The following is a 15,119-nucleotide window of genomic DNA, read 5'->3' as shown; positions in this document are numbered from 1 at the left end:
TGCGAAAACAGTTGAGTTTTCCAAACTTTTTTCATCTAATCTCTCTGATTTGCTGTTTCTTTCTTATTTAAATGCTTGAAAATGCTCCAAACCTACATGATCTACATTTCCCATGTCAAAAATCACATTTTTTATTGTATGTGTAGATCTATGGATTTTTATGAAGAAATATAGAAAAATAAAAATAAAGAAAAAATTAAAAAAAATTGTTTATTTTTTATTTGAATGTAAGCACTTAATATGTTAGAAACCTATGGGTGATCTACCATATCCATGCAAGGTTTGAAATTTTCTATGTAATATTTATTTATTTATTTATTTTTTTGAATTTTTTAGAAATAAAAAATAAATATTAATTAATTATTTTTATTATTTTTTTGTACTATCATATCCATAGATCATTTGGCACTTTGGCGTTTATTCTTTAAATATATGATTTTTTTGATTTTTTTGTAATTTTCAGAATTATAAATAAATATTAATTAATTATTTTTAATATGATTTGTCCATAAAAACTGAACATATTCTTAATATTTGGCTGATCTATCATATCCATAGATTATTTGACATTTATTATTCAAATACGATTTTTTTGAATTTTCTTTTTTAATTTTCAGAATGAAAAATAAATATTAATTAATTAATTTTTAATATGATTTGTCCTTAAACACTGAATATATTCTTAATATATGCCTGATCTATCATATTCATAGATTATTTGACATTTACCATTCAAATATGATTTTTTTTAATTTTCTTTTGTAATTTTCAGAATTAAAAATAAATATTAATTAATTATTTTTTAATATGATTTGTCCATAAGCACTGAAAATATTCTTAATATATAGCTGATCTATCATATCCATATATTATTTGACATTTATCATTCAAATATGATTTTTTTTTGTAATTTTCAAAATAAAAAATAAATATTAATTAATTAATTTTTAATATGATTTGTCCATAAAAACTGAATATATTATTAATATATGGCTGATCTATCAGTTTTAAAATTTAAAATGAGTAACAATTATTTATCTCTTATTGTAATTTTTCATAAACACTAAATATGCCCTTAATATATGGCTAATTTATCATTTCCATAGATCATTTGGTTTTTTTTTATATTTAAATTTGAATAATAATTTGGAAATGTGGATTATGAATAAATATGACATTTATACTGAATAAATATGAATATGATTATGAAGTGTTTTCTAATTTATTTTTATGGTTTACGTGAACTATGAAGTGCTATCTACCGAGTATTCGATATGACACCTAAACGGGAAGAAGACCTAGATATAGGATGGAGATATGGTACTAGAGTAAATAATAATAGACTCCATATCAAATGTAATTTTTCTGGGCAAATTATGAAAGGTGGTGGTGTAACCCATCTTAAACATCACTTGGCTAGAGGGTATCCAAACGCTTCTGATTGTCCAAAGTGCCCAATAGAAATTTCCAAGGCAATGAAAGAACATCTCAAAGAACAGGAGATGTTGAAGAAACAAAAACAAAGAGAGAAAAAAAAATGATAAGAAGAACATTGAGGCCTAAAGGGGATGATGAGGATGAGGAAGAAGAAGATGGTGATGATGATGATGAAGAAAGGTGTGAATATGTTAACATTGATGATGATGATGATGATGAGCAAAGGGCATTCAATATGGGCAGACATGCATCATGAGCTTCTCAATGGGAACAAGAACAATTACAAAGATTCCATAACACTAGAACCTAATTTAGAGAATCACAACATCAATAGGGGGTTCTTCACAACCACACTTATCTAGAAGCAAGAGTAGTATCTTTTGACCAAAGAGTTGAAAAGAAGCATTTAGCATATTTAAGCTCTCCAAGTCCAAAAAATCATCAAAAAGTGACACTCATAATATAGAAGAGATTGACAGATTTTTGTATAGAGACAAAGATGCTGGGCAAAAAAAAAAAAAAAAAAATTAAGGAGTGTTATGACCATGGATTTGGAAATGGTACTAGAAGAGCTGTCTCAAAGTTTTTTCTATACAATTATATCCTTGCAAACGCAACAACTTCTCCATATTATAAAATCATGATAGATGAAATTGCAAAAGCATGAAAAAGTGTACGGGGGCCTACACCTTATGGAATTATGGGGAGGTTCTTAGATGAGGACGTTGAAGAGTTGAAAAGCCATTTCAAAACATTCTTCCAAAAAGCTGAAATATATGGGATCACTATTATATGTGATGGTCGGATAGGACCAACTAGATTGTCGATCATCAATTTTATGGTGTATTGTAATGGGCAAGCAATGTTTCATAAATCTATTGATGCATCTAGTGGTCGACATAATGCATAGTATTTGTTTGATTTGATGAATGCAGTGGTTGATGAAGTTGGTGCAGAAAATGTTGTACAAGTTGTGACTGATAATGGAAGCGCTTATAAAGTTGGTGGAATGTTAAAACAAAAAAGAAAGCACTTGTATTGGACACCGTGTGCAGCTCATTGCCTTGATTTAATGTTATAAGGCAAAAAATATTTCGTGAAGCATTAAATGGCTTTGTACACCCTGTGGCCGTTAAAGCAAGAACAAGAACTGACCCAGGTAAATTAAAATTTTAATATATTCTTGATTTGTCTATTCTTTAATGTTAATTATTAAATTGTTAACTAATTAATTTTATTTTTAATATTATACATTTTATATTTATATTAAAATGTATATATATATTGCTTTTTCAAATGAATGGTGGTTGATTTATGGCCAAGATGCCCCACATCTTCGTAAAATAGCAATAATGGTATTATCACAAACGACTTCTTCTAGTGGTTGTGAACGAAATTGGAGTACCTTCGGCCTTATTCATACAAAGCAGATGAATCTTCTATCCTATGACACTTTAGAGAAGGCATCTAGAAGGTTACTTCAACCTAATTGATCTTGATAATATATATGATGAAGAAGATCCAATGATATCTTGGTTAGAAGATAAAGACAGAAACAAGGGTCCTAGATAAACCAGGTAATCATCCAAGACCTAATCCCTATATTGCAAATCAAATAGGGATAAATGTTGATGATTGGGTCAGAGAACAGACAAGCAATAGTGGGACTAGTAATGAGAATGAATCTACTGATGATGATAGTGGTGATGGTGATGGTGGTGAATATGATAGAGGTGGCTATGATAGAATAGGAGGTCACAATGAAGGTGATTCTACTAGTAGTTTTGTCAAATATATACCACCTATGGATAATTCAATGCCACCTAGTCAAGAGCAATACCGTCCAAGTCACAGAGACATGCAATTAATGGATAGTTCTAATTATGGTTCTTATGGTTATGGAACATTAGATGAATGGAACCAACATTATGGAAGATCCATGGAAAGTAATGAGATGATGCCTGAATTAAATAGGATGAGTTTAAGTTCAACTTCTAATTATGGCTACAATTCTTCTCTGTATGGATATGAATCATATGACACGGGTCATAAAACTACAACCCCTAGAACTACAATGAGTTATTGGCTTTTTGGTGGTTTTGTTGAATGATATGGATCAAATTATCAGACTCAACTTTGTTATCAACAATGCTGTACTATGGAGCAATTTGAGCATTTTAGATAGATATATACAACATCATACAATAATAGAATGAGTTGGGGCGAATATTGTGCTTTGGTTAGAGATCAATACAATGTAGATATAAGCAATTATGAGCCTACAAGAAACTCCCTATGGTACTAAATTTATGCTTGTCATCACATGATTTCTGGTATATAAGTAAATAATTTATCAAATAATTATTTTTTATTATGATTTTAATATTTATTTATTAATTATATTTCAATTATATGTTATATAGGTTACTCACGGACACCATCATTCATGAAGGTACGCTTTACACTTTTACTAGATGTTTTTCTTTAATTTTAGACAATATTTTGTGTTGAATTAGGTTGTATGTGTTGAATTGAATTATTAAATATTGATGTGATTATAATTTTAATAAACATTGTTTAGATGTTTCACATATGTTGAGTACTTGAGTATGATGTGGTTCCTTATAAATTCTATTAAAATTTATTAATTTAATGTATATATCTTATTAAAGCCTTATATTTAGTGTTATTGGTGTATTTTTATGTTATATTGAAATTTTTATAGTGTTTCTATGTGTATCTTTGTGTATCTTAATTTTTCTCCGATATGCATGCATATCTCGATACGTATCTTAAAATTACTTTCCTGATACTTTAAGCGTATCCAATATTTTGAACCTTGGGAGTGGGGAATGGGGGAGGGGGAAATTTACATGAAATACTGGGGATTTTTGGGCCATTAGGGGGGCCATTGCTCCCCTTGTTCCCCTTGGCTCGGCCCCTACCCATGAGGGGTTCCCCACAACATCCCACAACACATCTTCATTGTGTGCACATCTTCGCTGTGTATTAAAAACATCTTTTGATGATAATACCAAAATCAATAATATCATCGCCAGAAGATGTTCCCAATATACAATAGAAATATATTGTGAGATGTTGTGGGGACCACATCTGAACTCACCATCACATGCACTTTTATATTTTTTGGCACTTAAAGGATCTAAAGTCTAAACTATATTAAATTAGTGGAAGAGATTATTTTAATTAATTTTTATGATATGTACAGAGCCCAAGACAAGTACCTCTAATCGGTGGAATTGTATCTTGACTTTACCCTTTATAAATTTTTATTTTCTAAAACACTTACCCTCTTGTGTTGTGATAAATGCTTGGGAGAACGATGGTTCAATGCAGGGTCAGAATTTTTAGGCCAAAGTATAGTTGGGGTGGGTGTCAGTTTGGAATTGATGCCAATTCATGGATGGATATTAGTATATAGAGTGGGGTTTTTGGCATTTTTAATGTTTATAGCTCTGTAATGGAATTCAGAAATCTATATTGGGTCTGTCCGTACTTCTCCGTAAATGCTTCTATTTAAGGCTGCATTTGGTTTGTGAGATGAGTTTACATGGGGCACGCCTTATAGGTGCCTACAATACATCCCAACCATGTATTGAAAACATTTCTCAATGACAAGTATGTGATCTTTTGTGAGATGAAGATGAAAAACATGAATATTTTAAAAATGTTTTTTTTTTTCTTTTATTTATTTTGAGGGAAATAGGGGATGGGATGAGAAAGACTTTAGACATGGGGTGCGGGATCCCATGTTGATTGCCTTTTTCTTGTATTGAGGGTCAAGTGATGAATATAATCGGGTTCTTATTTGCTAAAATGATGCAACTCATACTTGCAGGCTCTGAGTCAGAAACAAATGAGCCACCAATAATGTACATGGAATACTCAATCACCTGAAGTAGTAACTTATTTCTGATGTTCTTTGGATTTATGCCAATTTGGGCCATGAACTAAACTGCTCTAGCATAATGATAAAATGAAGAAAAGATGCTCCCAAGTTTCTAGGGAAGTTTTGCATATAGCACATGTTTTGTCTTTAGAATTTAGAAAAGATAGTGTCTTTTGTCTTGTTTTCACCCCACCACACTTTCTATATAAAATAGTTGAAATATCGTTTAAGTAACTAACTTGAAGATGAGGGGGATTAGGCTTCCAAATGCTTGTACCAGATTTAACATTGTAGGAGCAATTTTTAGATCTTCTCCAAGGAATGGAGTGTAAATCCCGGTTTAAGGTAAGTTTGCACTCTGTTTCACTTTTGCATGTGTTTGGCAATATTACACTTATGCATTGACAAATGACAGATCAATGCATATTTACATTGATAATAAGATGTAAAAATATATCAATAAATAAGAAGTAAATTTGCATTGAAGTGGGCTTTTGATGAAAAAAAAAGCATATGCTTTATTGGAATTCATGTTTGCATCAATTACAGCTAAAAGTCCTTTTGGTAATAAGATAAATTTGTCAGTGCAAAACTAATTTTGCAGTTTATATGAACCGTTTTACACTCTGCATATTTGCATTCACACTTATTTGCATCGTTTCCAAACACAACCTAAAGAAGTTTATCAGAGGATAGCTGAGAGGAAATCAAAGTCTGTGTGATATGCCTTACACCTTCTTCTAGAAAGAACATATGATGTTTTTGATGGCCCTAATTAATTACTTGATAGAGAAGTTAGTTCATTGACGTGGTGCAAATAGGCTAGATGCTTTGCTTCTGCCATGCTGAATTTGATGACATTTTTCTTTAGGTTACAAGGAGAATTATTTTTAATGTATTTTTTTTCTAATAATTCTACTCTAGAGACCTGTCTTTCCTGTAAGTATTCTCCATATCTGTTTAGAGAATAGAGCTAGGTTGAATTCTTTTAATTTTCTAAATCCCAACCCACTGGATCTCCTTGATTTGTAGATTTTCTCCCATGAAATGTTATGTAAGGTTCTTTTGTCCACATTTCCATCCCATCAAATAACTTTGGAGTATGTACTATAAAGCTATACTCATCTAAGGAATTGTGTTGGGTTAAATTCTATTTAGACCATGTTGTGGTTTTATGGTCTAACAACCCAATAAATGGATATTTTGCTCATATTGAAACATTTGCAATGCTTGTGGTATCCTTATTCTTAGTTGGCATTGATACCATGACATCTATATAATACTTTGGATCTTTGCCCAAGGAAGAAGTTCCAAACCTTTGGATGATCATTTCCAAGGTTTCTAAGTGTTGGACTGTCTAATAGATATGTTTGCCAAGACTATGAGACATAGTCGACTACCTCAAAAAGGCATAGTCAATTAACTGTAATAGCCAAGGCATGAAAATGCCTTGTTTGAAAGAGATAATCTTAGTTCAAATTGTTATAAATTTATTGATTAGAGGAACCAACCGACTAGAAGAGAAAAAAGAGTTCGAGACTAACGTGATAGCGTTGTCTTGTAGTCGTAGTTCATGTCGGAAATCTGATATTTGTGCGGAAACTACTCATAAGCCATTCGCAACTCTCAAACTCGTTGCGACTGTTCATTTATAACTTGTATACAAGTAGAGGATTTTGGCGAGGTTGGAGCATTTCATTCATTTTCTACTTGTTTTTTTTTTTCTCTACATTTTATTTTGATATTTTTTTGGACAAAAAATTATTCTTCACTTCTACATATTTTGCCGAAATTAGGATTTCACTATGCACTTTTGTGCTTCCGTTGGTTTTTCACATTTGGTCTTTTTAGTTGAGGTTTTCCTACTTAAATTTTAAAATCTTATTTTAATCCCAAGAGGAATTATTCCCAACTCTTAAATCTAGAGACAAGTTGGAGGGATTTGGACATTGAAGTGGAGGTGAAAATTCCTCTTCATTTTCTGGACTTTTTATGTTATTTTTTGGGTTATTTTTGTAATTTATGTTATTTTTCCAAGTATTTCTTTGTTTCTTTGTAATTTATGTTATTTTTCGTGTATTTCTTTGTTTTTTTGTAATTTATATTATTTTTATTCAATTTCTGGGGTTTTTCACAATTTATGTTATTTTTTTTCCATTTTGGGTTATTTTTGTTATTTTTTCTATGTATTTCTTTTTCTTTTGTAATTTTTTATTTTTCTTCATTTTTGGGTTCTTTTATAATTTTTTACAATATTTACTTTTTTTCTGTAACTTATGTTATTGTTTGCATTTTCTAGAATTTGTGTCTCATTTACATAATGGAAACTAAATGGGTTGGGTTGGGTTATGATGGCTTTGGGTTAAACCCAACCCATTTAATTTTTCATAAATGGATCATTAATGGGTTGGAGGGTCAAATGGGTTGGGTTGAAGCTCAACCCAAACCCAACCCACCTAATTGCCACCCCTACTAATGACTAGAAAATGGTCACTTGCTCTCAGATCCTCTATAAATAGAGGAGTTTAGCTCGATTCAAAGCATTAAGTGGAACTAAGAGGAAAAACAACCTTTTCTTTCCCTATACATAATGTATAGTTGTTTTTCAAAGAGAGCAAGTTAGCAAGATTCATTTTTATTGAAGAGACTTTAAGCTTCACTAGTTTTAGAGGTAAGAAAAGCTAAGAAGCCATTAAACTTGTACAAACTCACCCGTCTATTGTAGATCTCTTCACCGGGTTGAGCGTCTTAGTAAACTCTTGCAACTGAATAGATTGTACTTTGTATTGCTATATTTGCCTTTGAGGGGTTTCTTGATGTAAACTTGCCTTGTGCTATATTAATTTTATCTTGAGTATAGGTAGGTGTTCAAGTTTGAACACTGCTAAGGTCTTATTGGCTCCAAAGTAAAGCCCAACTACAAGGTGCCATAGGCACTCAAATGTCCTATTAGTTGTAAAGGCTTTGTTGGCACCCGTAAAGTCCAGCTAGTTAGTGGAAATCCTTAGGGGCGCCTTGAGGTATAGGATTAGGTAGGGGTTTCTGTCAAACCTCTATAAATCTTGTATGCCTTGTATATGTGGCTTATTTGCTTTATCTTTCTTTATTTTGATTAAAGTTTTTACATTTTATTTGCTACTAACCCTACTAACATCTTTATTAAACTTTATTTTGTTACTTTCTTCTGATATGCAAGACACAAATTTTATAGTGATGTTCTTGCATTACTAACTTCACTAACATTACTAACTGCAACACTAACTCTCTGGTTTAACAATTTAGATTTTTATCATTTACTTATCTTCTCCAAATGTTAACCATTTATTTAATTGCTTTACATTTACATCTATTTACTTTCATTGTTTTATTTACTTTTCAACTGTATTATTTACTTTAAGTAGTTAGTTTTCCTTGAGATTCTAGCAACAACTCATGACTGTTTTAATCTCGAGTTAATCTTGAATAGTTGGTCCATCTCTTATCTATTTCATTCATGGCTGGTCCTCTCTCTCTAGCTACCTATTTAGGCACACTCATTTGACTAGTTGCCATTTAATTTTACAATTATTTGCATGTATTGTTTATTTTTTATTCAATTGCATTACTAGTAAGCGCTATAGCTTGCTTATTTCTTTATTTCATTTACTTTTAGTTGTTATTTATTTTAAGCAGTTATTTGTGCTTATTATTTGTTATATATCTATTTAATTGTTAACCTCTACAGCCCTAGTTGATATATTTTTTATTTGTCTTGAAGCTACAGATTTATATTTTGTAGTAAGGTTATTCATTGAGAACATATTCTTGATTAATTGTTGAATATATTGACTAAGCCTTATTTTGTTGCATTTTGTTTGAATCTAACAAGAAGGCTTGGCTTCAATTTTGGAAGAAGGGTTTTGAACTTAACTGTTTCTAGAGTTCAAGTTTTTAAGCTATACCAAATTCACCCCCTCTTAGGCAAGGCCATTGGTCTCAACAAGTGGTACTAGAACAGGTTCACTAGATCAAAAGCTTAATAGTTTAGTGAAACATGGCCACCCAATCCACTATTTCTATAGAGGGATAGTCCATCTCTAGACCTTCATTCTTCAATGGAGAAAACTACAACTATTGGAAAGCTAGAATGAAAACATACTTCATATCCATGGATTATGATCTATGGGGAGTAATTGTACATGGACTCCATAAACTCTTACAAGAATCTGAACGGATGATAGTGGAAGAAGAAGAAGATCCCTCGGAACCTTCTAAGAAAGAAAAAAGGAGAATGTCACTCATTGTCAAGGCAATGAGTTGCTTGTATCGTGCATTGAGTAGAAGTGAATTTGACAAAATCTCTTCTTGTGAATTTGCTTAAGTTGTTTGGAAAAACTCTTGAGCACACTTATGAAGAATTGTCCTTTTGCCAACCATCTAGAGACAAAGATCAGCAAATCAATGAAGATCAATAAGTTTTCCAAGCTCATAACCATGGTTGCTCTAAGCAAGTACCGGTTGAAGCATCACTAAGTATAAGCAAGAAATAAATTCTAAAATGTAAGCATTCCACATAAACAAACAAGGAACCTAAGGTAAGTACAGTTCATACTTCTTCCAGTATAGTTCTTTTTAAAGAAATTAGAGGACTTAGAAAAAGGGTTAAAAGGTTTCTAGCAGAAAACTATGGTCTTAGCTCCTCAAATTCAATTCTAATGAGAGAAATTGAGGAATTAAGAAAGGTGAATGCAAGACAAAATGACCTCATTCAAAGACTAACCGACGAATGTTTACGACAAAATTAAAAAGATCTTATGAACAAATTAAGAAGATTCACTTTTGTAATAGACAATCTTAATAAGATGTTAGAAAGTTTGAAATTGAGTAGAGAGAAAAATGGTTTATGCTACTCATGGTCACCAAAGAATCATATCCTGTTAAATAAGTTTGTGAAAGAGAGAAGTTTCTTGGAAAAAGAGATGAATTACATAAGTTCTCATGAATTGGGTCATTCAGTATATCATTGTTGGTATAAGGAAGACCTAAACGAGTTGAAAGGCACCACTTGTCAAAAAGGAGGAGCAATAGACCCATAATTACCCAAGGTGCATTGGGCACCACACTCCTTTCTAATTAACAAGGAGCAGTAAGATAGTCTACTACTTGACAAAATTAGTTACCTCAACTAAGGATTACTTCATTTGTTCCAAAATAACTCTACTAGAGAAATTATAATTAGAGTCAAATTGGTCAAAATAGCCGACTACCTTCATTATCATTCAACTATCACTAAAACTATTTGAGTGAAAACTTAATCCAAACTTAACCTAAGACTCTTCTAGTGCCTCCATGTTTCAACATATGGCTTCATCAAGTGCAAGTGGGAAAAGAAAAGTCTCCTCTAGAACCTATAAAGTAACACTAAATACTATAGAGAGATATTTATTTATCTTTGCTCATAGAGACATTCTAGAGTTTCTCTCTAAGAAATGAAGGAATTGACTTAGAAAAACCCTTAAATCATCTAGGTTTGAAAAACATAGTACAATTTCATAATCCAATCTACCCCATCTTGGTATGACAATTTTACTCCAATTTTGTTCTAAAAGAATATAATTTGAGATAATAGTTAAAGGGTAAAGGTGCAATTATCCTTGGAAAAACTAGGTAGAATTTTAGGGATTAGCAATGTAGGGCTTCTAGTTTATCAGAAGGGAAAGTAGCCAAAAACTTTAGAGTTAAGTTATCTTGATGCTCTCCAAATGGTGTTTGGAAAACCTTCTCTCAACCATAATTACAGAATCAAAACAAAACACCTAAAGATACCACTAACACTCATGCATGTGACAATAAACAAAGGATTGTTCCAAAGAAAGGTAACTTTAAAAGTGTCTCTCATTTGGATCTCTTTCTTCCATTTTATATCAAAACCAAAGCACAAAAAAAATCTTCCATATATCATTATGATGCATATGGCTAAAGCAAACAAAAGCACCTCAAATCCTTTGCCATATAGAATGACATTGACTAAAATCTTTGAGAAAAAAGGAGTGAAGCTTAATATTGAACCAATCCTCATTCCTAAAGGAAAGTTCATAAATGTAAGAGCTTTAAAGAGTATAAACTTAGCTAAGGATGCTTCTAGGAAACGGAGAGACATTGAGACTACTAAGTGTTTTGGAATGATAAAAGCTAGTGAAGAAAGTGATCAAACTCCCTCTAATGAAGACACCCAAGATGTGCCAAATTTTTTTTCATAATCTTCCTTTAGTGCAAATAATCATGAATAACAATGACATTACAGATTTATGAAACAGAATGATTGAGATTGACATTTGCTTAAACATCTAAGAAGGATGTGTAGATGGAATATATGGAAGCAAGATAAGAATAGCTTAAATAGTCAATGTGATGCATACCAAAATTGAGAGGGTTGAACAAGTGATAGAGAGGAACATTTAAGAATTCTCAAACTTTTAGGAATGAATCAAGTGATCTCTACAACGAGGTCATCCACCAATGGTCGAGCTGACTTCAACACAATTGTTGACCATTGTGACAAGATCCACAAATGACTGACCAGCTAACATTTGACCTCTACGATGAGTCTACAAATGGCCAATCTCTTTGATGAGCCACAAATAGTCAACCTCTTTAGTGATGTTCACAAACAACCGTCCTCTTCAGTGAGGTCAACAAATGGCCAGCATCTACAATGGGGTTTATTGAATTCGATAACTTTTTTCTTTATTTTAGTGCCACATGGGAACATATGTAATTTTATCTTTTTATTATTAGAGTGGGTCGCCCTAATATAAATACTAAAAATATTGGCACCGTCAGTGACTGTTTTGACTTCAAATCTCTTCTCTTTTCTCTCCTCTCACTGTTTTGAAACTTTACTAATCTTTTTACTAAGAAAACATGGTATCAGAGTGATAGATCTATGATTAGTAGTAGTGTAATAAGCCTTTTTCTCTCTAGATTTTTTTTTTCTTTTATGTCTATTGTGGATCGAATCCATAAAAGGGTGCATTAGGTTGACCTAAGATGATATTTTGTGTATTTATTCCTTTTCCCTCTTGGTCATGTGCCAAGAAAACACCAAGTTAAGGGAAGCCAAATGCTGTGAAGGTGGTTCCATGTTTTTTTCTCTCATCTTTGTGGATCAAATGATCCTTCTGTACCCAGGTAAGTGGATTATGTAGGTCTGATGACTTGTGGATGTTGTGAGGTTGTGTTTTCTCAACCTATGTGGATCAAGTGATCCTTTTGTGTGCCCTAAAAGGTGGGCTGTTGAGGTCTAAATGCTCTATAACTACTGCAATAGCAGTTTTTTCCCCTTGATATTTATTAAAAACTGTAGTAGTTCTGTTGCAAAATTCCTATGAAATGTGTGGTAAAAATTTGGCGAATTGTTATTTGTACGGATTGCACATACCTAAACTTGATCTATTTTGCCTTTGAATTTGGTTCAGTAGTGTGGTAGTCTGAGAAAAAAAGTATTGTTGTGTGATCATATATAAATTTGCTATGTGAGAACAAGTGAATTGTTCCTAAACTGTTAATGAACTAGAATAAGTATATTGACTGAATTGTGAGGCTATGACTGAACTGAGAATAAGTACCTTGACTGAATTGCAATTGAACTAAGAGCAAATACCATGTTTTTTGAGGATTCTAGTGTGACCTCTAGTCAAAGTAGAATGAAGAGGATTTGACATGAGTTTTCCCATGGCTATGATCCCCTTTGATGGTTTTAGTTACTTAGAATGGTCAAGGGGAACCAAACTTTACATAACTACAAGGAAAAAATTGAGGTATATTAATGGTAAAGTCAAAGAACCAAAGTCTAAAGGTGTAGAACATGATAGGTGGGATCAGGAAAACAACATGGCAATGTCATAGTTGTTACTGTCCATGTTTCCACTAGTGAGAAAGACATTCATTTGGGTAGAAACAACTCATGAGATTTGGGAACAGACTAAATTTACATATTCAGAATAATGGCATTATGCTAAAATCTATTAGTTGCAAACTTCCTTCTCAACTTGTAAGAATGGGGAGAGGAGTCTCTCTATCTACTATTCAGATTTGACCTCTATTTGGAAAGAACTTGACCATTATTAGAACATAGACCGGAAATGTGATGCAGATGCTAAAGACTACAAGTCTCTGGTTTCCCAACAATGGGATTTTGCCTTCCTCTTGGGGCTGAATTCTACATATGACTTTATCAGGGTTCAGATATTGGGGACTAACCCATCAGTGCAAGAAGTGTATGCCCTAGTACAGTCAAAAGAGAGCAGACAAAATGTGATGAATAATTCTGAGGGGGAGTAGATTGCATTAGTAGCTAAAGGGAGTGTAGTTATAGGAGGTGGTAATTCCTTTAAGAAGAGTGACTTCAAGAAGAAAACTGATGATAAGGATAAATTATGGTGCACTCATTGTCAGAAGTCTAGAAACACTTGGGATACATGTTGGAAACTTCATGGGAAGACAAAGTGGGCCTGGGAGCTAAGTAAAAATCATACCAAAATAAGAAACTGGGATAGCAGGGTCAAAAGAAGTTTAATGCAACAAACATGGCCTTTCAAGAGTATCAATCATCTACCACTACCTTGAGTCAGGACTGCCCTTCCGTGATTGATCCTAGGGAAGTTATCATTAACTCTTTCCGTGAACACTTGGTGTTGTATGGGAGGACAATCCACCAGATGGATTTTTCTCCTCCCCCTTCGACTTCCTTTGTGTCTATATCAGGTAATGGTAATTCTACCATACTTTCCATGTGTCCTCTCATCCCATAGACTTCCCTTGGATAATAGATTCTTGAGCTTCAAACCATATGACCGGTAAGTCCAATTGTTTTCAATCTTATCATCTTTTGTCTAGTAGGGGCATGGTGAGACTAGCTAATGGCTCTTTTTCCACCATTGCTAGTCAAGGAACCATTTCCCTTCCTTTTGGATTCACCCTTTCTAATGTATTACATGTTCCAAAAATATTTATAAATTTATTCTTTGTTACTAGTATAATAAATTCAGTAAACCATTTAATAACATTTTTCCCTTCTTCTTGTGTGATACAAGATTTGGCCTCGGGGAAGACGATTGGTAGAGGTCGTATGGTGGATGGTCTCTACATGTTGGAGAATAAATCTAGTCTTGCGGTTATTTAGTCCAAGAGTCCGTTTAGTAAGAGTCAAGTCTATTTATGGCATAGTTGTTTAGGCCATTTATCTTTTGAGTTGTTAAAAGTTTTGTTTTCAAACTTGTTTAAGTCAATGTTAGTGTTTGAACTCACATGTCAAATTTTTTAGTTGAGCAAACATTGTTGAAATCATTTTGCTTCAAGGAGTAATAGATATGGTTTTCCTTTCCATATTGTTTATTTCTATGTTTGAGACCCTATTACTTGATCATCTGAGACTAGCTATAAAAATTTCATTACATTTCTTGATGACTACTATAGATATACATGGGTGTATCATATGCAGTCTAGAGATGAAGTACACAAAATTATTAAAGATTTCCAATGCTTGATATTTACTCAATTTCAAATCGATATCCAAATTTTCCAATAGGACAATACCAAAGAATATTTTCATAGTGATTTCATGGAGTTTTTTGCTTCGTGTGGATTCATCCATCATAGCTATTGTGCTAAAACCCCCTAATAGAAAGGTGTTGCCGCAAGAAAAAACCGTCGTCTCCTTGAAGTTGCTAATGGGTTACTCATACACATGAATGCTCCTAACCGTTTTTGGTTGGATGTCATGTTATCTGCT

Source organism: Nelumbo lutea, chromosome 2, assembly GCF_056320005.1.
Source record: "Nelumbo lutea isolate HS-2025 chromosome 2, American lotus-T2T, whole genome shotgun sequence".
Lineage (NCBI taxonomy): Eukaryota > Viridiplantae > Streptophyta > Magnoliopsida > Proteales > Nelumbonaceae > Nelumbo > Nelumbo lutea.
The sequence above is the reverse complement of the archived record's forward strand: the minus strand, read 5'-3'. Positions refer to the sequence as shown.